Genomic DNA, 20,826 nt, shown 5'->3' on the forward strand with positions numbered 1-20,826 from the left:
ACTACTCGAGACTGATAAAAGTAGACTGCTACTGGGGGAGATCTCCCTCTCTCTTTCTTATCTCATTCCTAGCTGAAAAGTTCATTATTCCTATGTGTTTTGTTATAGTCATATCTATAGGGCTTCTCTAATTTCTGCTTGCCATTTTGCTTAAATAAATGAGTTTCTTACCTATTCACTATTCACTGTGTGTGTGTGTGTGTGTGTGTGTGTGTGTGTGTGTGTGTGTGTAACAAAGTGATTGGAAAGGGAAAAATTGGCAAGTTTGGCTAAGATCTACCCTTTCCCATAAGATTGATCAGAGAAGTGGTTTGTGTTCTGAATCCTTTAGAATCATATCCCCAGTCTAGAGCTTTTTGAGAGGTGGCAGATAAATTCTTGAAAGATTCCCCTCTAAGAGAGTAACAATAAGAGAGATTATTCAGTTTTACTTGTCCTGAAAAATGAGAATAATAATAATTATTCTAGCTTCTTGCCTCAAGATGGGGTGCTGCTGGTACTGGCAACTTTCTTCCTACTCACTACAAAGGTGGGCCTTTCCCAGAGCATTTACTTAGTATAATGCCTGAGGTCACATAGTAGTAACTTAATAAACATTGAATTGATTTGAATCCAGGCCCACCAAAGAGCCATCCATCCTTATATAATTAGTTAGCAACCAAATATATATATAGATAGATAGATAGATAGATAGATAGATAGATAGATAGATAGATAGTGTATGTGTATTTAACCTTTTTGTAATCAGGCAAAACTCAAGTGTGAAAAATGAACCCTCTGCAAGATAGACATATATGTATGTATGATGCACACTTACACACACACATATATAGAGAGATGGATATATACATAGGTATGTATACTTACACAAGTAATAAAGACAGTTAATCAAATAATAAAATCAGCTTAATTAGATGGCATCTAACTAGAAGGAAGATTACATGATATTCCTAACATTGTTTTTACTCTTGGCCTTCAATGTCATAGTCACAGACAGTGTTAACTCTTTCTTTTGAAGAGCCAGCTCCCAAACCTCTTCTTTCCCCTCCCTGACCCCTAACCCCAGGAGATCCTATCCCTCCCCCCTCCTGACATATGCCAGGAGCCATAAAGACCCTAACCCCAGGAGTTCTTGTCCCTCCCCCTCCTGACATATGCCAGGAACTGATAACACCTCATCCCTAGGAGTTCCTGTTCATACTTCCTCCCCAGGAATTCCTCTGCACTCCCCCTACCACAAAAGTGTATAAAAAGCCTGCAAGCCCCAGACCCAGGGCCAGCCATTTTGGGGGCTGAGCTGCAGTTTGCTTTGATAAAACTCTCTCTTGTGTGTTACATTGTTGGTCTGGTTTCATACTTGGGATCATAACCAGACACTTCATATGGGGGCTCGTTCCAGGATCCCATGAAGAAAACAGAGTATGACCAACAGAGGGAGGGGACCCCAGTCCCAGGGGCAACTCGAGACAATGGGATCCAGAACATATCACATCTCAGTAGAGGAAGGTAGAGTCTGGTGAGTAACCTCTGGAGGTGTTGAATAAATGTGTAGAGAATGTTGTGTGAGAGTGTGGGGGTAAGGTCTCCTGAGTCATCAACATATGACTATGTGGCTGACCACTGGTCACTGGCCCAGGGGTTATTCGGAAGGGCCTATTGCCAAGTCGGACTAATCCGGGGGAACTGCCCACCTATTTCTGAGTGTGGACTGGGAAAGTACACAGTTCCTATTTCCCATGAAGGGATAGATTGGAAATCCTGGGAAGCGTGTGGACGAAGGCTCTGACATCCCTCTTGGCTACTTTCACTTAAGGATCCCTGACTCCCTCTCCCTTGAATAGGCCATGGGAAGGATTGGTTGGACTCGACACCCTTAAGCAGGGTATTCTGGCCAGTTGATTTTAGTCAACTTTATTTGTGGGGTTAGAGTCCCCACTGAAGGAGTTAGAGGCCCTTGCCCAGGGTTAGAGTCCCCACTGCAGGGATTAGCGTCCCTTGCCTGGGGTTGAGTCCCTGGTTCCGGGTGGTTAGAGGCCCCTGGTTGGAGTTAGGGGTGGTTAGAAGCCCCCTGGTTGGAATTCAGGGTGGTTAGAGGCCCCCTGGTTGGAAGTAGGAAACCCAGTGGACACACTGGAGAAAGTGGGTGCGGCCCCAGGGGACACCTGGCCACATTACTTTGTTTTTGGGACCACTCACCCCTAGCCCCTTGGGGTGAGTAGAGGAGCACATCCAGCCCAATGTTCATATTTGTTGTGTCTGTCTTGACTGTCCAGTCTGTCACATATTGTCCTGTCTGCTTTTGTGTTGGGAAAAATTGGCTCTAAATAGCTTGGGGGAAAAAACCCAATTTCTTTTTAATGTCCATGTTACACCCTTGATAAGCAAGAGGCATGGCCTATCCATGGTACCCTAAAATTGTAATGCCATCCTCTACTTGGGTGATGGCTATGCTGGACTTCTCCCTTTTCAGTCTGGGAAGCCTCAGGTGAAGAGTGGCTACTGTGAACCTTAAAAATAGGGACTAGCCAACCCAATTAAGACAAAGGGAAAAGTTTCCTCACAGGCCCCTCCAGTTGGGAAGAGATCAAATCTAAGCAGCCTAAGCGAAAATTCAATTGGGATTTTTGTTTATTTGTCTGTTTTCTCTCTTGTTAAATAGCTGAGCACCAATCAAGGGAAAAATGAGGAAATTGGCTTTTTGATACCCTAAATTATACCACCAGGTGACAATTGGACATATTTTGCAGGAAAGAGGGCATAATATGGACAGAAGCCCCTCACCCTTTGCTTAGATTTTAAGGCAAGGGCCCGCCATCCAGACAGAGAAGATAAGAAAAACTAGCAACTGGGTAGCTATCAGTTCATTGATCAGATCTGCCTCCCTCCTCTGCTGCAGGGAGGAAGAGGGTTGATTTTGAACAGAAAGACAACTAGGAAGACCCCAGTCTCATCTCTTACCCCACAGTTAGAGGCACTTTTCACTTAAGGTTAATTCTAAGAGTTGATGATTGCAACTTGGGAGGATTGCTAATGATTTCGAAATGGTACAAATGTAATTTCATGTATTGTGGTAACTGTTTGTCAGTTAAATGTGAAATGTTAGCCAGATTTTATTGAGTAAACAAAACTCATGGTTAGAAGTTTGTTTTGTTAGATCTTGCAATGCATAATGGTTTAAGTAAATTTGAGAATTATCTAAATGTGATTGATAGTCAGCCTGACACAGAGAGGGAATGTTTTATTCTGTAGGGACAGAAACTGTACTGGCTAATTTATAGATGTAGAAGTCACCCAGAAAAAGTTATGTTGTTGAGAAGAACTTATTCTAGAATTTAGACTTGGGATTTCTTCAAATCAGCTGTAATTTTAATGTATGTGCTGTCAGAACTAGCAACAAGAAATCATATGACACACAAGAAGTTTTTAAAGTGGTTAATCTGTGCATGGGATTTAATAATACAAGTACTAAGAATTTGGTATTTTGCAAAAAAAGATAAATGGTGTTGTCTTTAACTAAGGTTATATGAATTGTTTTCCACCCAAGTAGGTTACGGGTATATGATATACATACTATATGTCCTTAACAAGACAAATTTGACCAGCCCTGAAATCAAGAAGGGCTTGTCATGAGGATTAAATACAATTCAGTACAATACCTTTCCTCTACTTACAATAATGATAAAGAGGAGAAACCAGAAGAAATAAGAGTAATGGATAGAGATACTGGTTGATGCTATGAATTCTAGTGTGAAATAGATAAAACAAATCATAAATTGGAATAATGTTGATGGAATTTAATCAGGTATGTAGCAATGTTTTGAGCTAAAAGAAGATTAAACTGGAGGTTCTATTCTACTTTAGACAGAAGTTTGAGATAAGTACAGGTAAATGCTTTGCACTTCAGTTTGGTTACACACTGAAAGATTGCTAAAGGACTAAATCAAAGTTATTTGGAAGTGTGGAGTTCAAACTGAAATCTACTGAGAGTAAATTATTATGAAAGGGGTTTGATGCATTCAGTGCTCGGCAAACACGGCGTGGGCAAAATGAACAACAACGGCCTACTGCTACTTAGTGAATGCTCAGAGTTCAAACTCACCATCACAAACACTGTGTTCAGAATGGTGAACAAATATAAAACAACGTGGATGCACCCACGATCAAAACATTGACAACATCATTGTACGCCGGCGAGACATCCAGGATGTAAAGATCACCAGAGCCATGAGAGAAGCTGAATGCTGGACAGATCACCAATTGGTTAGAGTAACTCTTCAAATGCGCATTGCGCCTCACCATCCAAAACACGCCCAGACAGTTCGCGCATTTTACAACGTGAGTCATCTTAGAGATCCATCTTATTTGCAAACATTCGAGTCCTGCCTGGACAACAAGCTATCTGACAAGGGACCACTCATTGGAAGCTCAACTGAGTAATGGAACCAGTTCAGAGACTCAGTGAAGGAAACATCAAAGGCAGTCCTAGGCCCCAAGCAATGCGACAAGAACAACACTGCTATTGAAGACCTATTGAGCAAAAAGAACAAAGCCTTTATGGAGCGGCAAAATAACCCAAACTCTGCTCCTAAAAAGGACAGATTCAAGTCTCTCCAAGCCACGGTGCAGCGTGAGATCAGGAAGATGCAAGACCGATGGTGGGGAAAAAAGGCAGAAGAAATCCAGCATTTTGCTGATATGAAAAACTACAAACAATTTTTCAATGACCTCAAGACTGTCTATGGGCCATTAAAACCCACCACCACTCCCTTGCTATCCTCTGACGGTGACACTCTCATAAAAGATAAAAAAAGGCATCAGCAACAGGTGGAAAGAACACTTAGGTCAGCTTCCCAACCAACCCTCTTCAGTTGACCAAAGTGCCCTTGACCAGATACCCCAAAACCGCACCATTGAACAACTTGACGTCCCTCCTTCAATAGAGGAAGTCCAAAAAGTCATTAAACAAATGAGTGCAGGCAAGGCACCCTGTAAAGACGGGTCCCAACCGAGGTGTACAAGGCCTTAAATGGAAAGGCGCTCCAGGCATTCCACATAGTGCTGACCAGCATATGGGAAGAGGAAGACATGCCCCCAGAACTCAGAGATGCCTCCATTGTAGCCCTATACAAGAACAAAGGCTCACAAGCAGCCTGTGACAACTACAGAGGCATCTCACTACTCTCCACTGCTGGAAAGATCCTCGCCCGTGTTATACTCAACAGACTACTGTCATCTGTTTCAGAACAGAACCTGCCTGAATCACAATGTGGCTTCCAACCAGATCGCAGCACCATTGACATGGTCTTCACGGTGAGGCAAATGCAGGAAAAATGCCTTGAACAGAACCTAAGTCTCTACATTGTCTTCATAGACCTGACAAAGGCATTTGACATAGTGAACAGGGACGCATTGTGGGTGATCCTCAGCAAGCTCGGTTGCCCAGCAAAATTTGTCAAACTAATCCAGCTTTTTCATGTCGTCGACATGACAGGGGAAGTCCTATCTGGTGGAGAGACTTCTGATTGCTTCAACATGGCGCGAAACAAGGCTGTGTCCTCGCTCTGGTACTATTCAACCTATTTTTCACCCAGGTATTACGACATGCTGTGATGGATCTAGACCTGGTCGTCTACATCAAATCCCGACTAGATGGCTCACTATTCGACCTTTGCTGCCTGACTGCAAAAACAAAGACAACAGAGAGACTCATCCTGGAAGCTCTCTTTGCAGATGACTGTGTTCTCATGGCCCACCAAGAAAAACATCTTCAAACCATTGTGGACAGGTCTCCACTGCAACAAAACTGTTTGGCCTGACCTTAAAAGACTGATATATATTAATTTAAGGTCGCCAAGGAATTCAGCTATGTAATTCCTAAATGAAAACTCAAGTCAGCAGTCAACCTTTTTATGGAGTTTTTAATTACAAACAGGAGGAAGAAAGGTATGAGAGAGAGAGAGAGAGAGAGAGAAGGGAATAGGGCTTAAATACCCCCTCTATTTAGGCTGGGCCAAAAGGCCCAAGCCCTTACATAGCTGAGGCAAAGAAAAGAGATCAGCCCCTATCACTCACGTGACCAAAATGGAGAAACAGTCTCAGGGGCCTCCACCTCCAGCCTCCTTCAGAGCAAAACTTCTCAGAGCACAACCTCTCAGAGCAAAACCTCTCGACCCCCTCTTTCAGTCCTCAGACCCCGCTATCTTTAAGGAAACCATCTCAGTTCTCACATCTACCAATCACTGTCCATGTCTTCCCTGTGCCAATGGTGGCTCTAGCTTAACCCAGGACCGCCCAGAGGTCTGTGGCTTTGCACATGTCTGTTGAAGGTCATATTCTCAAATAATTAAATTTTGATCTATGCTGTAGCCCTTCCTAAATCCTGTTAGGACTGAGTAGGGTGGAGATTGTAAGTTCCAAGACCTGGTTCTGTCATTCCAAGTATCTCTATTGTATCAATTCTAAAATCAATCATGACTCAAAGAACTTCCTGTTCTATGCTTAATCATAGGTCAAAGCCCTTTCCATTGTTCAGCAAAAGGTTTCTGTCCTAAAGTAATCTTAAGAAGGGAGGAGAAGGACCCTCCCATGCCAAGGGGGTTCACATTCCAATAGACTATCAGTAGGAAATTTTTCAAGTATGAAATTTCCCAATGGTGAAATTTCCAACATTATAAGTCTAAGAAATTTTAAGGTTTACACTATCAGCCTCAGCAAAATAGAGGTGCTGTTCCAACCTGCACCAGGGAGGCCAACGAACCAGCCATGCATTACAATCGACGACACGCAGCTTTCTAACGTCAACACTTTCAAGTACCTGGGCAGCACCATCGCCAACAACGGGTCCCTAGACCATGAGATCAATGCCAGGATACAAAAGGCCAGCCAGGCACTCGGGTGGCTATGCTGCAAAGTCCTCCAACACAGGGGTATAAGCACTGCGATGAAGCTCAAAGTGTATAACGCAGTGGTCCTCAGCTCGCTCCTGTAAGGTTGCGAGACATGGACACTGTACTGAAAGCACATGAAACAGTTGGAGCAATTCCACCAACGCTCCCTCCAGTCAATCATGAGGATCCAATGGCAGGACCAAATCACCAATCAGGAAGTCCTCAACAGAGCCAACTCCACCAGAATTGAAGTCATGGTTCTCAAAACCCAGCTACAATGGTCTGGACACGTCATCCGCATGGACCCACAGCGAATACCAAGACAGGTGAACTGTCAGCTGGACTCAGGAAACAAGGTCGACCAAAGAAAAGATTCAAGGATCAGCTAAAGTCCAACTTGAAGTGGGCTGGCATTACACCAAAGCAACTACAACTTGCTGCCTCTATCAGAAGCAGCTGGATTTAACCACATTAACCCACATTAACCATGCCGCCACCACCTTTGAAGATGAGTGACGTCGACGTCTTGCCACTGCGCGTGAATGCCGACACCAGGCCACAACCGCACCTCCCGTAACAACTGGCGTCCCATGCCCCATGTGCCACAAACTTTGCGCCTCAGCCTTTGGACTTCAAAGCCACATGAGGGTACATCAATAGATGATAATGCACAAAGACAATAGTCATTCTCGGTCACCGAGAGACTACCACTAATAAGCTCACTGGTTAAAGAAGGATGGGACAAGGCTGTTAAGTAATAAAATCTAAATTTTAGTCAAGCAGCCTTAGGATAAATTACTCACAAGCTATTAACCCCTTCCTTGCACACAGGAAGGAGAAAGAAGTGCTTATAATTGTTCCACACTGATACTTTGGGACTGAAATAGGGACCTCCAAGAGTTAACAACCACCATGTGATAGAACTTAAAGGTGAGTATATTTTAATTGTATATTTTGGAGGTTTTAAGGTGCTCAACCAAGCAAACATTGCTAGCCCTGTCTGACCAAGAAGCTTGTTTGAAGCTGTAGAATCTTAATGCAAACATTCCATGTCCAGAATGATAAAATGAGTTGAGTGATATGTAATTGATAAGTTATCTCACACAAATTTTGGGGATAAATTGGTTGATATTTTGATTACATTTTGATCTTTATACAGATATATTTGGCACATAGTAGCCAAGGAATGGGTAGGACATTAGAAATGGCAAATATGTGAAAAATGCTTGCTCAGAATTTTATCACTATTATGTGAGTTGCTGCTAAAATGTGTGTTTTAAGTATTGTTTGAATGAAAACAAAAGCTCATTGTAAACCTGGCTGTACCATAGATTTTGTTCAATACTCAATGGTTACCTCAGTTTACCAATTTGTACTATGAACTGAAATTTATAATGGATGAGCCCTATGCTAAAAATGCAGTGGTTCAATGATGTAATCCTTTAAATCAGAATTCTTTTGGGTTACATATTAGCAATTGAAGTGATACCAATGGGAGGTTTGTTTGACTTAAGCAAGTCAGAGAAAGTGGGAAGGTATGAAGAAAGGGACTTTGATCTAAAGTCCATAAAGCTCAAGTATGTGGTTTTGTAAAGGAAGAATGGAAGTTGTGTTCTACTTTTTAAGCAGAGGGGTTTTGAAGGAAGAGAGAGAGAGAGGGAGAGAGGGAGAGAATGAGAGAGAGAGAGAGAGAGAGAGAGAGAGAGAGAGAGAGAGAGAGAGAGAGAGAGAGAGAGAAGGTGAAAGAAAACATGTTCTGCTCTCATAATTGGATCTTTAACTTAGGGATAATATCTAGCTAGATTTGATGTATGTGTTGTGTGAAAATCACATAATAATTCTTTAATTTCTCTGGACAGTTACCCTGAAGTGATTCCTGTATGTCCTTGCCTTAGTCTTTCAGATGGCCTAGGTCCAAGAGATGATACAGCTTTGATTTATATTACTATGGAGCTACTCAATTCAGCACTCATGCTCTTTATTTTAGGTTTTGTGACTAAAGTGTGATATGTAAATTATTGCCAAAATACATAAGAATAATTGAGTGATCAGCCTTGTAGGGATATAAAAGGCTTGTTTGAGGGTATGGAAATTTGTTTCTGGACTGCTGATAAGCAGAAGTTCTCTCAGCTGAAATGGGTGAGACTTGTCTTTTAAGGAAAAAGAAGGCTTCTGGGATCGAATGGTGACAAATACCCAAAGGACAGAGAACATCCTGGGATGGTTACAGAGACATATTCTGGGCTCACCTGAGAATGGACCTTTTCTAACCATCTATGCTGTTAATCCTTGAGTGACACAATGATGGCATGAGCCAGTGATAGCTTTGGCCTGTACATGAAGCCCTCACTATGTGTCCCTTGGGACATGAGGAAATATTTTCCCTGTTGGGCCTTTTCCTTTGTGACAAATTCCCATAATCAGCACATAATGCCAGTTGTAAAATTAAAGTTTCCATTTCCTCAAACAACCTTAATAATTGAAAATTCTTAAATTGTTAGGGAACATACTTTGAAAAGTAGGTGAAGTTTATTAATAAATGGCTTGTATTTGTAGCTTTAATTTACCACAGTTGAAGTTTAGATCATGAGCTTGAATATATAGCTCAAAGCTTTCTTGAATTTCCCCCAGAATCTGGGTTAAAGGAATTCATCTGTAAAATATTGTTACTCAAGTGTTTATAGATGTTTATAGTTAATTTGTACTTTGCAAAAGGATATTCTTTCAACTCAGGAATCTGATTTCTTAAAGGGATCTATTCCTGTCAGAAGATGTCTGAAGAAGTCTGTTGGCTAAGATACCCAAATGCAAATGTCTAATATCAATTACTATTTTACTAATTTTCTCTGTTTATATCTGCTGTTCTAGTTTTTGCCCCAGTACTAGTTTCTACACTACTATCTTAGGGGATGACTCTCCCCCTTGTGACCTGTCTGCCAATTGGGGGAAGCAGTCGCTGGACATCCTTCAGATCTCCAAGCAGGTTCCCACCTACCTAGGACCCAGGCATTCACTGAGGACATGCCCCTAAAGACCCTGTGCTTATAGCCTTTCCCTCCCTGTTCAAGTTTTGGCTACTCCCCTATGGGATATGTATTTGTATGCATTTATAACCTTGTCACTTCTCTATCTAGGGTAGAAGCACTCATAGGAGTCACCCTGTTGCCACTGTCATCCCGGCAACTATTCCAGCCTGAAGCCCTGGACAGTCAATACCCCTTTCCTGACAATAAGCAGGGACAGCTCTACGACCATTCTCAGCTCTGAAGAAGCTACAGAATACTGAGGCCATTTCCCCTTTTCCCTTAGATATTTGGAGAAGGGGAGATGACATGGGCATTGTACCCCCAGAAACTCAGGCAAACTATTATCAGGGAAATTCTTCTGCTCCTTTCCATCCTCATGACTCCTAGCCTAAGGATTCTTTGCTTTTATGCTGATTATATGGGGCTAGTTAATCGCCTAGTAGCCTTTGTCAAGGATCACATTAATACTGTCTAGCTATGGCCCTTCACCAACAATATCAAACTCTGACTCTTACTAAATCCCCTTATGAGAATATGGTCAAAGTGGGGAATGAAGAGCCAACTCCCAAACCCCTTCTTTCCCCTCCCTGACCCCTAACTCCAGGAGATCCTATCCCTTCCCCTCCTGACATATGCCAGGAGCCATAAAGACCCTAACCCCAGGAGTTCTTGTCCCTCCCCCTCCTGACATATGCCAGGAACTGATAACACCTCATCCCTAGGAGTTCCTGTTCATACTTCCTCCCCAGGAATTCCTCTGCACTCCCCCTACCACAAAAGTGTATAAAGCCTGCAAGCCCCAGACCCGGGACCAGTCATTTTGGGGGCTGAGCCCAAAGTGCACTTTGCTTTAATAAAACTCTCTCTTGTGTGTTACATTGTTGGTCTGGTTTCATACTTGGGATCATAACCGGGCACTTCACTTTGCCATAGGATAAGGTCCTATGGGGTAGAAAAAATCTAAATCAGTTAGTGAAAATTATAATAGTGAAACAAATTAAGCTTCATATGTAATATTTATTGAGAAAAAAGATTGAAGAATAGGGGATACAGAAGGTTTTATAATGAAGAATGGAGGAGTTGAAGGGAGAGAGGGAATATGGCTGCTGGTGAGGTAAAAGAAGAGAGATGCCTCCTGCCGAGAGGCTATTTTGAAAAATGGGGTTCCCAAGAAATTGGCCACTTATGAGCCTGAGGGAACTTCTTCTCTATAGGATTGATGTGGAAGATACCCCAGAGCATGTAAGCTTGGACCCTCCTGAGGGGCAAGCCTCCCTCCAGACCAAGGTCACACAGCAGGGGTCCAATAAGGACTGTTTATAGTTGAATGGCTGTCCTGAGGTTCAGTTCCCTCTATGTTCCCTGAAATGTCAGTCCTCTTATCTGACTGTGATAGTCAAATAAAGATAACTTTTAAAAACAAGTTGGATTTGGAGGGTATCAAGGAAGAGGGAAGAGGGATACTTAGGTGAGGTTTGAGTCTCTCTCAGCTTTTGAGCCAAGGCCATGCCTCACAGGCTGGTGGAGGGTTTCTCTTATTCCTGTCTATGCTATATCTGAGCTAACTTTCTTAATTTCAAAAGTCTTAGTACATATATGACAACCAATTAATTTTTTTACTGTATGCTTAATAACCACAACCACCAAGAAACATTTAACTACAAAAATGCATTAAAAAATCATGTGCAAAACTACAAACCCAACCTTGTTTACAATTTGTTTAAAAATGTAAATTACAAATGTATGCTAACTTAAACAAATTCTGCTGAGTTCCTTATGACTTTGTTTTACCTGGATACTTTTTATCTTGGTTTTGTAGCTTCTTAAAAAATAATATGGTATGTCTTTTTTATTCATTTTTTTCCTTTTCCTTTTTATGTTTCCCTTATTTTCTTTATATTTTCAAAATTTGTCATTTCAATAATGTAGGGGTAAAAATACATAAATACTCCTAGTATTGAAAAATATGTAGGAATTTTAATAATAGATTAAAAGGGAGAGAAAGGGGGGAAAAAGTTCTTTCAGTCAAGTGAGTGGCAAAAAATTGGAAAATGAGGGAGGTGCCCTTCAATTGGGGAATGGCTGAACAAATTGTGGTATATATTGGTAATGGAATACTATTGTGCTCAAAGGAATAACAAAGTGGAGGAATTCCATGGGGACTGGAACAACCTCCAGGAAGTGATGCAGTGTGAGAGGAGCAGAATCAGAAAAACATTGTACACAGAGATTGATATACTATGGTACAATTGAATGTAATAGACTGCTCCAGTAATGGCAATGCAGTGATCCTGAACAACTTGGAGGAATCTACGAGAAAAACCACTATCCACATTCAGAGGAAACACTGTGGGAGTAGAAACACCAAAGAAAAACAACTGCTTGAATACATGGGTCAAAGGGATATGGTTGGGGATATAGACTCTAAATGAACATCCTAGTGCAAACATCAACAACATGGAAATAGATTCTGATCAAGGACACAAGTAATACCCAATGAAATTGCGTGTCGGGTGTGGGAAAGGTGGGTGGAGAGGAGGGAGGGAAATATTGTGATTATTGTAACCAGGGAATAATGTTCTAAATTGACTAAATAAACTAATTCAAATGGGAAAAAAATTAATTTTGAGGGTCCTTCCAGGATGTGCACTAGGGTTAGGGGCTCTCTGCCCCCCACCCAACATTGAAAATACATGGCTGTTCCAGGGGAAAGGATTTAACTCTATTTTCTTTCCCTTCTCCCTTCCCCCCTCAAACAGTCCTTAAGCCTGGGCTTAGAGGAAGTGTTCTTTTGGAATTTGTTTCTTGAAACTGTATTTTTCTCCCCCCCCCCCCCAACTTTGCTTGTAGACTGCCTGCCTCTTTAGCATATCTAAAGTCACATTTTCCTTGGGAATGCTTGCCTTCATTAGCATTTTAAAAGCCACTCAAAGCTTTCCAGGAATACTGCCTGCCTTTCTTTAGCATGTTAAAAGACAATTTTTTTTTGGCTTTCTCTTTATCTAACTGCTTGCTTAAATAGGTCTACTCACAGGTGCCTTCCATTCTACATGAATTTATAACACCACCCACTATCGAGAATTGAAATTGCAGGAAAATATAAAGAATCCCTTTGCTACAGCTACTAGTGATCTAAAATAATGCTATTAAATTGAATACATTTAAATAAAAGGATTATTAATAGGAAATATAAATAATATTGAATTTAAATTAAAACCAAATTTCTAAATTTGAACAAAGCCAACATATAATCAAAATAATTACATGCAATATTAAGGAATAATTTTAGAACATAATAGTATTAATAATACTATGAATAATAATTAATTTTCAATAACTATTAGTCGTTGTTAATTACTAATGGTTACTATTGATTATTGATACTTGTTTATTGTTTGTGGCTATTAATTATTAATAATAACTATAATGAGTGATTTAATAATTATAATAAATACAATTGTTAATAATTATTAATAACAACAATTATTATACTAAATACACATTCATTATTGATACTATTGCTGTGCAATGATAACTGTTTCCTTAAATTAGCCTTTTATTTTAACTCTCCTCTCTTTGCCTTCCACAATAACATTGAAGAACTTTGTGTCTCCATTTTTTTTATGTTTTAGGAACTTTTAATTGTTTAAGCTAACCATTTAGCAATATTCAAACTAGCTTATATAGGACATACAGACTAGACAATATGGGAAATACTGCAACACATCAAAGGAAATCAGGAAATATTCCTCCTGATTCAGCCCTGTATAAATTTTTAAATTCCTGGAATGATCCAAATTTGCCTAAGGAGAATTAGATGACAAAGAATTAAGCTAGAAAGCTTTTTAAGGCATGGATGTACATATCTTTTACCTAGCCAAAATATGGCTATTTTGACTTCAAGATCTTAAAAGATTTGAAGTTAGCCATTGAAAACAAAGAGTCCAAAGATTATAAATACTTGTACTTTTGGACACATCTCATTGATGAATCAACCATTCCCTCCAGTAAGGAAACATTTCTTTCTTTGGATCCAAACCATTCTAGCATAACTCTTTCAGTGAAATCTAGCAAGAGACATGCTCTGTCATCCCACCTGGCCTGTGAGGAGGTTTCTCCACATACTGACACAAACCAGGACTTGAACCCCTCAGCTCCTCTCCCTGTCAGACATCACTTATCCCCTACTCCTCCCATCCTCTTTCCTCCCAATCTACCTCTCTACTCTCCTTGCCTACCCATCTCCCCTATCCCCATCTGTACCATCCCTGCTTCAATCCTTTTCCATATCCTTCTTCCTACCCACCTTACTGTGACCCCTCTAGACCTCACCCATCCTACTCCTCTCCACCCCATACCCAGTTCCACCTCCCTTTCTATCCACCCTGCATCCAGCCACTCTCCCATTCCTCTTCACCATGCCACTGATCCTTTTGCTCTACCTCCCCACCTGTTGATCAGCTCCGTTCATTCACCCTGCCTCCTTACCAGCCTCACTACAACCCACTCCATTGAACTCCAGAATACAGGCCAAGCAGCAGTTGCCACAGATGATTCAAATAGAGGTCTTTTCCCTCTAAGAGTTGTCCCTTCATATAACAGACGTGGAAAATTAGTAAACATTAGATATCATACACCTTTTTCTCCACAGGACATTGAGAGATTCAAAGAAAAAAACACTTTCATATGAAGCTGAGCCTCTGGTGGTGATAAGTTTGAAAGCATTTTTTGCACATATAATCCCACATGGCTTGATGTAGAAGATTTGGTCCAGTCCTTGCTAACAGAAGGGGAAAGGAATAAGATTCTTTCTCTTGTTAGTCAGGCCCAAAGAGAGGGAACAGCTCATTGGCCAACTGAAGATCCCAAATGGGACCCAAATTCAGAGCAAGATTACTTACAACTGTGCCAGGCTAGAAATGCATTGATAAAAGCTATGTTCTGATAGGCCTGGTACATGGACTAAATTTGAAAATCTTAAGCAAGAAGATAGCGAAAATTCCACCCAATCTATAGATAGACTTATTGAGCTGGGATGAAGATATACTGAACTTGACCTGGATAGAGAATGGGACCTTAGCCAAATCAGAATGCAATTTATGAAAAAAAAATTGTAAGGTAGTTAGAAATTATTTTATGACCAGGTGTCCAAATTGGCCTACTATGGACCTTGAAGAATTGAAAGAGTAGCAGTTTATGCTTTTGAGAGACATAAGGAACAGGAGAAGGAGAACACTGATTTAGTGGAAGCATTAAGGAAGGAAATAAAGGAATTGACTGCTACACAGAGTGAGAAGGATAAGGAGACATTGAGGAAGGAAATGAAATAATTAACTGAAACAGTTGTAAAGGCAAAGCCAGGAGAGATCATAGCTCCCCTACAAGACTCCACAAAACAACCAATAACATGTTACTTTTGTGGAAAAGTTGGTCATATGATTATGAATTGTAAGAAGAAGAATCAGGAAAATAGGAATAGAAGTTTCAGGAATAGTAATATTAATAGAAGAAATAGTTATTTGAATGAGACAAATCAAAACTCACACCCAAACACCTGTACTCAATGTAGGAACTCCCCTCAGCATGGGAGACCCCAGAGATGTGGACATAGGGATTGTGATAACTGATGGTACTTGGGAGGGGAAGGAACCTCAAAGAGTGTAGAGGTGAATTTTAAGCCTTGTCAGACCACATTGCCTTATTGATGTTAACTGTTGCAATTTGTCCCCCTCCCCACAATGAAGAAGTCTATGTAACACAATTCTAAATACAAGATATATGTAATTTAATGTTAACTACTTCATAAGTTATCAAAATTGAAATATTCTGTTAAATCGTCTTCATTTGTACCTCCCCTATGTCTATGATTATACTGTAGTATATCTTTGTAAAAGTCCACAAACAACATTTTGTTCCTTTTTGCCTTTGTTAATTGTCACCCAGAGATGATAGATGAACTCCATCGAATTGGTTTCAAACTATATACATATTTTGGAGAATTTAATTGCCTAATAATTTAAATTGATTTTACTGAGTATTCAAACATGATTTTCAGATATTTGGGAGCATCTCTACCTCTGATCATTTATTTTCCTGCCTCTTTAGTTGTTTGTTATGAGGTAAGGCTCTATTTGTAGTTGAAGTTAAATGGCATTGTAGTATTTTCCCATCTCTGCATTTATTGTAAATGTAATGGATGACATCTGTAGTGATTTTCACTTTTTAGTCCTCGGCTCCATGTGAAAATGGTTGGGACATATTGGAGACAGTTCTGTTACACTGTTATAGTCTTGTAGACTATAACAGGAGGGTTAAGAGGGAGGGAGGTGCCCAAGTGGCTTAGTTTAACCTGTAATGTTTAATAATCTCATCCAGGAGGTGGGAATTATTTTTTTTCCTGTGAAGCCCTGTACTTTAGAAATGGATTTATTGTATTTGTAATTCTTCATCAACTGTACAGAGGTTTCTCTGGGTTTTTTCTCCCACCGAATTTTGGAATGATGGTAATAATAGACTTTGTTAAAAATATCTTTGCCAAAGTTGAAAGATTGGCTAAATCTGTAGAACTTGTGAGAAGTATCCATAATTTCAAAGGTTTTGGGATGTTACACAGCAACTCATGTGAATCCTATTGGGAGTTGGTTTGTTTGCAGTTATCCTTAAATGGGCTCTTAAAATTTTGGGAATTTTGGTAGTTTTTAGAATCTGTATTGGTTGTCATACTACTGTTTTTAAAAGGTTTTTCCCTGGTGAAAAAATATACACTGACAGTGTGGATCCTGGCCAAGTTAAGAGTGATATACATTTCATTTTTGAGTGAGCACCTTTTGTGTTGTGCCTCTGCTTGGCTAGCACATTGTCACATGGAATATGAACTGTGAAATAATTATTTTTTTTAATTATTTTTTTCTCTTCATGTTTGTAATGGGATATTGATTTTTTTCTTTCTTTTCCCCCTAACATTGGTGATGCTTGAAGCACATGAAATGGGCAGGTGGTCTTTATTTTGTATCCCTTTTATTCCTTAATTTCTAATGATCTTTAATAAATCTCCTAATATATAATATATTTATTATTGAGATATAATTTTAATTTTTCCATTTATGGCAATGAGAAGGGATGAGAAAAACTATCAATTTTTTAATAAGATAACTTGGATAAAAAAAATTTTAAGCCACATTTCTCTTGCCAAGGATTTTCGCCCACCCTACCCACCCTCTCAAACTCTAAACTCTCTTTGGAGCTGCTGCCTTTTTCCTTCCCTACTTTTTGCCTGGTTGCTCTCCCTGCTGGTTGGGCTATTTTTAGCTGGGGGACTCTTGGTAAAGAGGAGATAAGTCATTTCTCTTGCCCATCTACTTGAGCCTATGTTCCTCAGTTCCTCGTTGCTGCCTCTGGCGTTGCTGAATATGCTGCCGATCCAGCTTCCTGGGTTGTCCCAGCCATCTGCTCCTGACCTTCTTGATTCCTATTGCTCCTCCTCCTGCACCTGCTCTGGCCCCAGCCCCAGCTCTGGACCAGACCCTGATAGATGCCATAGTTGCTGATCCTTTTGGTGCTGCTGATTGCTGCCTCCAATAAGCTGGGAGTCCTTGGAGCCTCTCTCTGTGCAGCTGGTAAAAGACCTGGGTGTACTTTCCCTAGGCAATAATTAGCCTCCACCTGACAGGGGACTTTGAGGGGGGGGAGGGAAGAAGAAAGTTATTCTTCCAAAGAGGAAATAAATTACAAGCATGGTACATTATATGAAAGAGCAGCGCATTACCTATCTCAAACAACTTCCAGTTTTAGTATGTTTTTTTTTTTTTTCGTGAGTGCACTTATCCTTTCACTCATCTTGTCTGAGATTCAGGGGAGAAATTCATCTCTCTACAACCCTTTGCCATTTGGACCTGCCCAGTCTCTAAGATTTATCCAGTTTGAGGTTCCTCAAACCCATGTTCTCCCTTGCTATGGGAAATTCCACAGTTCTGACAAGGAATCTGAATGGACAGAGAAAGTAACATTAAAGAGACTGGAGGTGAAAATTTTAAGCCTTTACAGACTCCATTGTTTTATGAAAGTCTCTGTATTTTATTGTATCTTTCTGATTGTCTGCTTTAAAATTTAATTCTGTTGTTTTAAGTTCATATATTAATGTATTCAATACTATTCTGTTACACCAAATCAGTTTAATCTACTGTGTTTTAACTATTAGATATATTCTGTTACTTTCCCCCTATAACTACTAAACAAAATATTGGAAAAGCCCATAACCAGCTTTTTCTTCCATTTTGGTTTTGTTAATTGTCACATAGATGATGAATGGACTCAACCTGGCTAACAACCTTTGAAAAAATTAATGAGCTAAATTTCTCAAGTTGATTTGAAGGGGTACTTAAACATGAATTTTAGAATTTTTTCAACAACTCTGACTTATCATTATGCCTACCTTAGAGTAATTTGTAACAAGAGGTAAAGGGTCCATTTTAGTAGCCCAATTGAAGGATAATTATAATCGCCACTTCCCATGTTTGTAAAAATATGAAGGGATGAGACATAACACTCTCATACCAAAGGAACTGGGAAGTTGATCCCAGGGCATGATACCCCTGGATGGCTCCCAAGAGTGACCATCTCTCATTTGTAAATCATCAGATTACTCTACCCTTCTACCAGAATGTTCTAGATTCTTGGTGACTTTTTTTAGACCCAACATCAACAGTGCAGAGGTTTGTTTTTTTTTTCTAGACTCCTCTACCACTTTTATGTAATGATAGCAGTAATAGATTTTTAAAATATCTCAGCCAGTGTTGGAAAGTTGCTGCACCTGAAAAACTTGTGACAAGTATCCATTAGCTTTAAATGTCATCCAGCAGACTCATGTGAATCCTAATGATAATGGATTTCTTTGCTATGTGAATCTTAAAATTTCTCAGACTTGTGAATGTTAAAAATTCTGAGACTCTACCTTAGAACATTTGGTTAAAATCATTCCCCATTTTAAACAATGAAGGTACTTGATCAGGAATGTGAGAACTCTAACATTACTCCACCCATACTTAAGCATACTTTAGAAGAAGATAAAGTTGTAAACTCCTTACTGAAAAATGAAAAGTACTTAACCCATACTTATAGTGAGGCAAAAGCCCTTAAGCTAACTCTATTTTTAGATCTAATACAAAAAGGTGCTAAGTACCTATGAAGGTCAATTTAATCACTAAAATGTCAGGCAACTTGCAAACTTGCAAGGGACAAGCTTAACAAAAGAGGTGTGAAGTTTTAGTCTACCCAGAGAAGTAGAGAACTAAAGAAGGTGTGAATTAGGAATGGTCAGTCCTTTGGAAAACATCTACTGTGATTGGTAGATGTGAAAACTTAGGAGAGGTGACATAGGAGAAAATTCTCTTTAAAAGGAGGTCAGAAAGGCCTCTGAAGTTAGTTCAGCTTGCCAAAGATGAATTGGAGGGTTCGGTGGCTGAACTTAGTGGAGCTGAGAAGCTAAACTGGAGTGTCTCTCTGAACACTAGAATCTTGCTTGGGACTAATCTTGTGTTGAGTGGATTAAAGACTGACTGGTCTCTCTTAAGGCTCAGGCCTAGGCCAAAATGGCCTACATTATTTCCTCTTATTCTCTCTCTCTCTCCCTTTCCTTGATTCCTTATTTGTGTTAATTAAAATCTCCACAAAAACCCAGCTGACTTGGGTATTTCATATTTGGGAATTTTTCCCACTTTATTTTTAATATAAAATCAAGACACAAAAAATTATCTTTACAAGTTTTGGCAATTCAAAGTCTTGAAACCATATTTTCATGGTCACAGTTTAAGGCAACCACTCTTTTAACTATAACAGCTATTGTCATTAAATTGGCTGTTATAACTTTGAGGATATTGATAGTTTTTGAATGTGCATTACCTGTTGTATTACTGTTCTTTATAAAAAAAAAAACTATTACCTTGTGAAAATCATTTGCACTCACAGTGGATCATGGCCAGGTTTGAAGAAGGACATGGATCTCATTTTTGGGTGAGAAACCTTTGTTCTCTACCTTTCCTTAGCTGACACAGTGTGTCAATGATTGTAAACTATATATTTTTTATTTTTAAAAAATCTTTTATCATTGTTTTCTTTGTGTGTGTTATATACTATTTCAGTATTTCTTTTTTCTCTTTTTTGTATTTGAAGCACATGTCACCAGTCAATCAAGGACAAGGTCAAAAAGGACCAAACCAATCCAGGTAGGATTGATGGACTTCTAAGCCAATACGAAAGGACTTGTACCTAGTGTGAGACTCAAGGTTGTGGCACCTGACATATGTTAAGATGTAGGACACCTTGTACCACACCTTGTACCACACTCTTTGTGAAATATTCACAGACAAGTACTGAAGTTTGGCTATCATCCTGGCTCCCCCTATTCCTAAGAGTAAAGGTAAAATCAGTCCAGGGAATGACATTTCCCTATCACAGAAAAATCTAGTCTTTTTCCTCTTATAGTATGGCAATTTCCTGTAGTCTTAGCTGCAAATGGGTAAGTGAAATATTACTGCATTTTGTCCTACAGACTTGTGGGACAGAAATAATTTTAATTGGGCCCTGATTCAAGTACTTGTTATAGGTTTATTTTCCTTTACTTAAATTTTTTACACATAAGACTTTGATTATCTATATTTCATTCAGAACTTATTTTTCCCCCTTTGGAGTTTTTTAATGTTTTTTATTTCTCTTGTCAATTGATTCATGTGCCTCATAACTCAGTCATGCATCCCTAAGTGATCCCTGTGTTTTTCAATACCATCTTCGGGGGGGGGGGGATGTATTATTATTCTAAAATGCAAAGTTTAAATTATTTTTGAGAGTAATTTTAGGATAAGAAACATGCTACCTCTCTGAATCCAGAAAGTGAACTGTTTGGAGAAGGCACCATAAAG

The 20,826-nt window shown here is 39.7% G+C and overlaps 1 long non-coding RNA gene across 1 annotated transcript in view; it reads left to right on the top strand.

Annotated features, from left to right (window-relative positions):
• Positions 1-10,789, top strand: part of LOC130458997 (uncharacterized) — a 39,527-nt gene extending 28,738 nt beyond the window's left edge. The window contains exon 2 of the long non-coding RNA XR_008918303.1: positions 1,400-10,789. This is a non-coding gene — a long non-coding RNA (uncharacterized LOC130458997). The remainder of the gene's footprint in view (positions 1-1,399) is intronic.
• Positions 10,790-20,826: the final 10,037 nt, after the last annotated feature.

The sequence above is a fragment of the Monodelphis domestica genome, chromosome 4 (genome assembly GCF_027887165.1).
Source record: "Monodelphis domestica isolate mMonDom1 chromosome 4, mMonDom1.pri, whole genome shotgun sequence".
Classification (NCBI taxonomy): domain Eukaryota; kingdom Metazoa; phylum Chordata; class Mammalia; order Didelphimorphia; family Didelphidae; genus Monodelphis; species Monodelphis domestica.